At 45.4% G+C, this 8,301-nt stretch overlaps 2 protein-coding genes across 4 annotated transcripts in view; one reads left to right on the top strand and one right to left on the bottom strand.

Moving 5' to 3' along the window:
* SNRNP35 (small nuclear ribonucleoprotein U11/U12 subunit 35) overlaps positions 1-1,492 on the bottom strand; it is a 5,108-nt gene extending 3,616 nt beyond the window's left edge. The window contains exon 1 of the mRNA XM_040444025.1: positions 1,380-1,492. The gene's annotated coding sequence lies outside the window, so the exon portion shown is untranslated. The remainder of the gene's footprint in view (positions 1-1,379) is intronic.
* RILPL2 (Rab interacting lysosomal protein like 2) overlaps positions 1,396-8,301 on the top strand; it is a 41,477-nt gene continuing 34,571 nt past the window's right edge. For 2 of the 3 annotated variants that reach the window (XM_040444029.1, XM_040444026.1), the window contains exon 1: positions 1,965-2,332. The gene's annotated coding sequence lies outside the window, so the exon portion shown is untranslated. Of the gene's footprint in view, positions 1,507-1,964; positions 2,333-8,301 lie in introns of those variants that run through there. The other variant, XM_040444027.1, reaches the window with a different exon arrangement.

The following is an 8,301-nucleotide window of genomic DNA, read 5'->3' as shown; positions in this document are numbered from 1 at the left end:
AAAAAAAAAAAAAGAAAAAGGAAGAGAGAGCGCGATGTTGACTCTCTCCCTGCTCTAGTATTCTCCAACAATTCCACTCTACTGGCCCTACCACTCTGGGCCGCACTCCCCACCCTCCATCACAGGGTTGCAGGAAAACAACAAGGACGATAATAACAATTATTGTTAACTTGAAGACGTAGGAGGTGCCAGGCCCTATGCTCAGCACTTAACTCCCCTCACCTCCCAAAAGTGTCAGGATCTAGGTTTTACTATTAATGCCATCTCCGGTGAGGAACGAAAGACACAAAAAGGCTTTCTTTTGGGGGGCGCCTGGGGGGCTCGGTCGGTTGAGCGTCTCACTTTAGCTCAGGTCATGATCTCACCCTTCGTGAGTTTGAGCCCCACTTCGGGCTCTCTGCTGTCCGCACAGAGCCCGCTTCAGACCCTCTCTCTCCCTCTCTCTCTGCCCCTCCCATGTTTGTGCACGCTCTCTCTAAACAATTAATTAATTAATTAATTAATTAATAATTAATTTTAAAGCAGTAAATGCCAAGAGAGCAGCAGGCTTCACGGCTTCCCATTCGTCTTTCTGGGAGTATTCCCTCCCTTGCCGCATTATGTTGAGGTTTCCTACAGTTTGTTTGGATTTTTAGATTCATGTCATTATTTCATAAAACGGGGATGAGATGTGAGAGATGAGTGGTGGGGGATGGAGGCGGAAGGGGCAATTAATCGTTAAAGACAGAAGTGTGGAAAGTGAAAAAGAACGCTGGATCCGGAGACAGAAGACCAGGTTTAAGACCCAGTCCTATCGTGGGAAAAATTTAAATCATCTGTAAAATGTAGCTACATGCCACTCGACTAGGTTTTTGTGAAGATCAGAAACAGCAGTGTCCGTGAAGGTGCTTTATAATTATACATTACGATACAGGTCAGTTAATTAAGAAACCACCGAACAAAGCATGCCTCTCCTTACTGACTCCGCCGAGTTCGGATATTCCCGCGCTTCGCATCCGGGGAGGAAACAGAACTGAAGTCGGACCGACGGAACTCTCCCGAGCACACGCAGTGGCGCGGTGGCCGCGAAGGCGGAAGTCGGGGGGGTGGGGGGGGGGAAGCCTACACCGCAGTAGCCCCGCAGTGCCCCCGCCTTGACCACCGGCCCTCGAGGCTGGCCCTCCCCGACCTCTCGCCTTTTCAGTGGGCGAAGGGGAGAAGGGGTCCTTCTTCCACCCCAGCTCCCGCCCTCGCTTCCCGCAACACAACCCTAAAAGGGCTTCCCGTTTGCCAGGCTTCAACATGGCGGCCCTGACAGGAGCGCGCGCACTGGCCGGGCCGAATTCTCTCGTCCTTCCCGCCGGAGTGAGCCCTGCTGCCACCAAGCCGCTCCCACTCACCTCAGAAAGGCTCGGGATCCCTTCCCACGGAAGCCAGCACCAGACTCCAAACGCCGGTAGATCCCTCTTGCCCGCCTGAGCGGAGCTTTACATTGGGAGAAGCAGATTCGCCACGGACAGTGTTTTGGTGGGTTTTTTTTTTTTTTTCTTTTCCGTTTTTGCTTTTGTTTTAAGAAATTGAATCCACGTGCGTTGAGCGTCGACGGTACAGCATCCCCGAAGAGAATGAATTTTCCATTTTTCTGACTTTTTGCACGAAGACAGAAACTGCTAAATGGAACAGTGAAGTTGAAAGAGTACCGAAAGTGCAGTTAGTGGTCTGGGAGTGGCCGAATCGCCCTCCGCAGCGAAGGGATCTGGCCGCGCAGCGAGAGTGTCAGTTCTCAGACGCAGTTTGGAAATCCGGTGGTGTAGTAGCGTCTTCAAAGGATGCGTGTGCTGGTTCACACCAAAGGAGAAAAGGGGTCAGGGAAGGGTTGACAACCCTGACTCCATCTTGCGACGGCCACCATTTTGTGGGGTTCCCCGACGAGCCGCCACCTGTTGAAATCATGGTAAACATCCTGAGGTTTGAACACCCGGGAAGTTCCCCCGTCTCATAATAATGAGGCAAAAGAGGTCAACCGATTACTCGGCAACCAACTGAATTTCCAACTGAAATTTCTCCCTCGTTGGGGCTTTAAGCTTTAAAAACAACTCTGCGGACGGGCACACCAGCTAACTTGGACTGCCCTTCCCAGTTTGCAAACCCAAAGAAAGCTTTGACTCCTTTTCACTCGTTTATAGGCTCGCTCCTGAGGTTTTTGCTTAACAGTTTGGAGCCGAGTTTGGGATATGAAGCGACCTAGACACCTCCTGCGGATCTCTGGACCTGCAGAAGCGAGCACCGCAGCCCGGGGTTGCTTCTCTTCCGGCGGCTCCTATAATCCCGGGCTGGGAGTGGGGGATGACAGGTATGGTCCTCTCACATCCCCGATCACCCACCTTGGTAGAATTCAGGAGACCTTTCTGCTAGCAATTCAGGGAAGGATTCTTCCAACGCAGAATGGGTACCAATCTCTCAGAAAGAGCTCTTACTCACCAGCCATCTGGGGCCCGGGGAGCTGTAAGTTTCCTCAACCTGGGCTCAAATCACTAAAGATCATTTAAAACCTCCCTGGTCCCGTTGGGCGCACCTTTGGTATCCCTAAATTGGTGTATTTAAGAGCACAATTGGAAAGGTGAAACTATCATACTTCCCCAAATCAGTGGAAACCTATTTCAATTGGTACGTTTGGAAGTAGCCTCCAAAAGAACAGACTCCGCTCTGGCCTCCGCAAAAGGAAAAAAAAACTCAATAACCAAAGAAAGATGGAAAGGATTAGAACAACTCAATACTGAATCAAAAATGACCCACGCCTCTTCCATCCAATTCCCTCCCCCACCACTGCACGCCTTCTATTTCCTCCAGTGTATGCAGGTCTTTCCAACCTTCTTATTCTTTGAAATTTCTCCCTCCCCAGCCTTGCCACCATCCACACTCCCAAAACTAACATCATAGCCCCTTTCAAAGTCAAAGGCACTAGCCCTAATCCCAGTAATCTGGTCCTCTGACCCTCTGACCCTCTGGTCCTAAACAGAACTTCTAAATCTTGCAAGACTTTCCTAACCCTAAAGAAAATCCAGAAGAGTTTACCCGACAACTAATTTGGAATCCAGGCCCTTCTGACCTTTACCAACTAGTACGCATGCTTGTTGGACCAATATAGGCCCAAGAATGGATAAATAAGGCTGGAAGGGAAGACCCCCTACAGGATTTAAAATTTCCTCATAATGAGGCCCTAGAAAAAACTACCGATATAGTTGCAAATTTAGTCAAAATGATTCCCCATATGTGGGGACCTCAAAATAAATTAGAAGGCAGTACAAAATAAATAAATAAATCCCCAACCTTCCAAAAAGGAATACTTGAAATATAAACGATGGTTCCAAAAGAACAAAAATCTCAAAAACCATTCCTTTATCAGATTTGAGGACAAAAGGGGATTTTTCCCTTTCTCTTAGCAAACACTTATAACAATTCAGAATGAAGATGGTTTTATTCTTATAGACACTAGGGCACCTTATTCAGTCCTCAGCCGCAATTTATTTTCCAGTCCCCTGCCTCAAGAATACGAATGCATCTGACCATGATCAGGGTGCTTATTCAGCTACCAACTATCCCATTATCTCAACCCCTAGATTTATTCTTGGCACTTAAGGCAACCATTCTTTTTTATGGGTGCCCTCATCCCCAGCACTTTTTTTTTTTTTTTTAAGTTGGCTCCATGTCCAACTTGGGGCTTGAACTCCAGACCCTGAGATCAAGAGTCACATGCTCTATAGGCTGAACCAGCGAGGTGCACCACCCCCCTTTCCCAAACACTTTTCTTAGGAAGAAATTTTTTGCAGGCTCACTGGGCCCATATTTCCTTTGACCAAAAAAATGAAATGCTATTAGATCTGCTTGCTCAATCTTCAGAATTCCTAATTCTACTGATCTGTTCAGGACTGTCCCCCAGTCAGTCCACTGCCCCCTATTCCTAAATGCACTCCCTGGTCAATTGTGGGCCACCTCTTCCACCGATATATGACACATAACCTTGGTTCCCCAATAACTATTCAAATTGATCATTAAAGGCCTCACCCAGGGGCGCCTGGGTGGCTCAGTCGGTTAAGTGTCCGACTTTGGCTCAGGGCATGATCTCGCAGTCCGTGGGTTCGAGCCCCGCGTCGGGCTCTATGCTGACCGCTCAGAGCCTGGAAGCCTGTTTCAGATTCTGTGTCTCCCTCTCTCTCTGACCCTCTCCCGTTCATGCTCTATCTCTCTCTGTCTCAAAACTAAATAAACGTTAAAAAAATCTTTTTTTTTTAAATAAAGGCCTCACCCAATATTAAGCAGTACTTATGGTCATTATAAGAATAACTCCTGTTATCAACAAAGGATTGATCATCCCCATTACTAGTCCTTGTATTACCCCCATTTTTCCAGTTAAAGAGCTCTGTAATAGAGGAAGGTATCTTGTTCAAGACCTTAGGGCAATTACCAGTACGGTCATACCCTGTCACTCTGTTGCTGCTGACTCCCACACCCTCCTTTCTAATATACCAGCTGCAACTACTGCTTTTTCTGTTGTTCCCTTATGCAGTGCCTTTTTCAGCATCCCTGTCGACCCCCAAAGTCAGTATCTTTCTACTTTTACGTGGAACAATCAACAACACATTTGGAGAATCCTACCCCAGGGATATACTGAAAGCCCTACCTGTTTCTCTCAAACCTTCCATGCTGACCTACAAGATCTTGATTTCCCTGGGATGTCTACACTTTGCAATATATAGATGATTTATTATTATGTTCTCCTACCCTAAAGACCTGTGGCACTGACACTAAATGCCTTCTGAAGCAATTAGCCAACAAAGGACACAAAGTATCTAAAGATAAATGACAATTCTGTTCTGCCTCAGTCAAATTCCTAGGCCACCTTTCGGCCAGATGGGCTAAAAATAGAACCAGACAGAATTACTACCTTCACCCAGTTCCCTCAACCCCAAGACTAAAAGACAATTACACGGTTTCCTGGGTCTTGCTAGATACTGTCGCCCTTGGATTCCCAAATATTTCCTCATAGCTCAACCCTTATACTAAGCCTTCCATACTACTACCACTCCAAACCTGATCCCATGGTCTTAAGAAGCTCCTTTGTTATTTTTTTTAAGTTTATTTGTTTATTTAAATAATCTCTATACCCAACGTGGGGCTCAAACTCTATTTGAGATCAAGAATTGCATGCTCTTGGGGCACCTGGGTGGCTCAGGTCATGATCTCGCAGTCTGTGAGTTAAGCCCTGCATCGGGCTCTGCTGACAGCTCCGAGCCTCGAGCCTGCTTTGGATTCTGTGTTTCCTCTCTCTCTGCCCCTCCCCTGCTCGTACTCTGTCTCTCTCTCAAAATAAATAAATATTAAAAAAAGAAAAAAGAAAAAAAAAGAGTTGCATGCTCTTCCAATTGAGTCGGCGAGGTGCCTGCCTTTATATCTTTAAAAAACAGGGGTGCCTAGGTGGCTCAGTCGGTTAAGCGTCTGACTTTGGCTCAGGTCATGATCTCACTGTTCGTGGGTTCAAGTCCCACATTGGCTCTGCACTGTCAGTGCAGAGCCTGCTTGGGATTCTCTCTGCCTCTCCTTCTCTCTCTGCCCCTCTCTCTCTCTCTCTCTCTCTCAAAAATAAATAAATAAATTTAAAACCAACCAAACAAAAAAACCTCACCTCTTCTGCAGCTCCAGGACACCCTAATTACCAACTGCCTTTCTTTGTTTTTGTCCATTTGAACATCCTTTCCCAAAGGCATGGAGGCCTACAATGCCCCCAAGGGTATGGCAGTCTTCAATTAGACCCTGTGGCCAAAGGTTCACCTCCCTGCCTCCGTGCCCTGACAACCCACCTGTATACTCATTATATGAGTATACTCTATACTCATTACTGCCACCAAAAAATGAACACTAGATTCTCCCCCATAGGTATTAGGCCTACATACAGTTAGAACTCTGTTAGACTCCTACCACACACACCTGTCTGCCAGTTGACTTAGAAAATTGGAACTCTGGTTTCTTTGCTCTCCGAACGTTTTAGTCTCTCATTGTCCCCCTCTCGGTCCTTCTACCTTATGTCCCTTACCCCTCCAAAACTCAACACATCCTGTGACGGCATCCTTGTAACTGACTCATTACTTACCCCTTGATTAGACCTTCATGAAATTCCCAAATACAGATTTTGGGATTCTCTCTCTCCTCTCTGCTCCTCCCTCATTTGCTTGTGTGTGCTCTCCTCTCTCTCTCAAATTAAATAAAGCTTAAAAATAAAATAAAAATGTTTTTTAAAACTTACATATTAAAACTACTTGACACCATTCTCCTTCCCTCCAGCTTATCTATTAAAAGTTCTCTCCAGCTTATCTATTAAAAGTTCAAGCCCGTTTCAAACAAGATACCCCTGAAGCCAAGGTCAATCATTATGCTGACCCAGCCACCAAAGATGTGACACTTAACTTCTGATTCACAAATGTCCATCTGTATGACATATGGGGCACAAATAAAGTGGTCCTGTGGGCACAATACTGTTGGAAGCCATCTCCAACTATTGCCCAACAAATATTTCAAAATGTACAATTTAGCCCCTTGCACAATCTTGGGAAACCATATCACACTGCATTAGGTCAAGTTCCTCTTCCCAGTGGGCCTTTTGACATCTGGCAAATTGATTTCATCCAGCTTCCTCAATGGTAATGATCTGTGTGTTTCTCACCAGACCAAGGCATTTCCTTGCACTCAAGCAACAGCAAAAGCAGTGGCCAGAAACCTATTAGAAAAAAACCATTCCCGATTGGGGTATTCCTTGACAGCTACACGGTGATTGAGGAACACATTTTTTTCTGGTCATACTGTCTGAGAGGTCTGCAAAATCTGGCCATCTCTCAACATTTTCATTGCACCTACCATCCTCGATATTCAGAGGATTAGTTGAACACTCTAATGGCATAATCAAAACTCAGTCGGTCAAACCAACCTCTGCCTTTGGTCTACCGCAGCCCACAGCTTTGCCCCTTGTCCTTTTAAATCTAAGATCTACCCTAATGGAAGGGCTCACTTGTCTCCATTCAAAATCATCGCCGAGTGCCCTATGAACATAGTTGAGGATCCCTTGCCCTCTACTTTGTTATAAGGAGAAATTCTTCAGTACAGAATATATATGGAAGGCCAAATTTGTTCAAGATTCATTTTAAAGAGTGCTCCTGAGAGACAAAATACTCACAACCTTAAGCCTGGAGATCTAATATATTGGAGGACACATCAACTTAGAGATTCTTTACAGCTGAAATGGAAAGGACTTTATCGGGTATTGTTAACCGCCTTGTGTGCAGCAAAGGTACAAGGGGCTGACTCATGTATAGATTCATGTTTCTCATTTAAAAAGGGCTCCAGATTCTGAAAACAACTTTCAGAAACCCAGAACTGAAGGAGACAATGTCTGATCCCAAAAGCTGATACCCAAAATTTAGGACCAAGCCAGAACCCTCCTTTTACTTGAATTCTCTTTTTTTTCCTTTTGTTTCCACCACCCAAGATAGGCCTGAAGTCATTCATGACTTCTGCCTGCTCCGTTGGTTCGCGTTCTTAACTGAAGACTTCCTTATTAACTCTTAGGTTTTAATAAGACTTGACACTGGGGCACCTGGCTGGCTCAGTCGGTACAGTATGCGACTCTTGATCTTGGGGTTGTGAATTCAAACCTCATGTTGGGGATAGGGATTACTTAAAAAAATAATTTTAAAAATAATAAAATAATAATAAGACTTGACACCCTATAGTCTCTACCCTTTGTTCTCAACTCCTATACAAATTCAAGATGAAAAACCAGTTAACAATATTGTTACTACTAAGTTCCATCAAACAGAGAACCGCCTCTGATTGGAATACTAACTCCATTATTAAGCTGTCCCAACCATAGCCCGGGGGATTCTCCCCCACCCCCGCTGAAGAATTGTTGCGTGTCATCATAACCCACTCAGCAGACATCCCAACCAAATACTAAATGCTCCCTTTTAACTCTTCTTCGTTCAGTAAAAATGCCCCATAGATTAGGATCATGTGCAGTGCCTCTAACCATCGCTCCTCCACCCCAGAGGCATCCTAACTCCATTGGCTTCAACCTCCTTTCCCTGTTTTGACATTATTCCTATCCCTAATTTCACTTCCTCTGTAAGATATGTCCACCTGGGACCTAGTGTGGTCTCTACAGATGTAAATCTCATCTTGGCATTAGCTGGTTGCTATAATCTTATCAAACTACAACTGTTTTTTAAAGATAAAAAGGCAGGTGCCTGGCTGACCCAGTCAGAAGAGCATGCA

This window comes from Herpailurus yagouaroundi, unplaced genomic scaffold (genome assembly GCF_014898765.1).
Source record: "Herpailurus yagouaroundi ecotype Mexico unplaced genomic scaffold, PumYag 191, whole genome shotgun sequence".
In the NCBI taxonomy this organism is placed as follows: domain Eukaryota; kingdom Metazoa; phylum Chordata; class Mammalia; order Carnivora; family Felidae; genus Herpailurus; species Herpailurus yagouaroundi.
The sequence above is the reverse complement of the archived record's forward strand: the minus strand, read 5'-3'. Positions and strand labels throughout refer to the sequence as shown.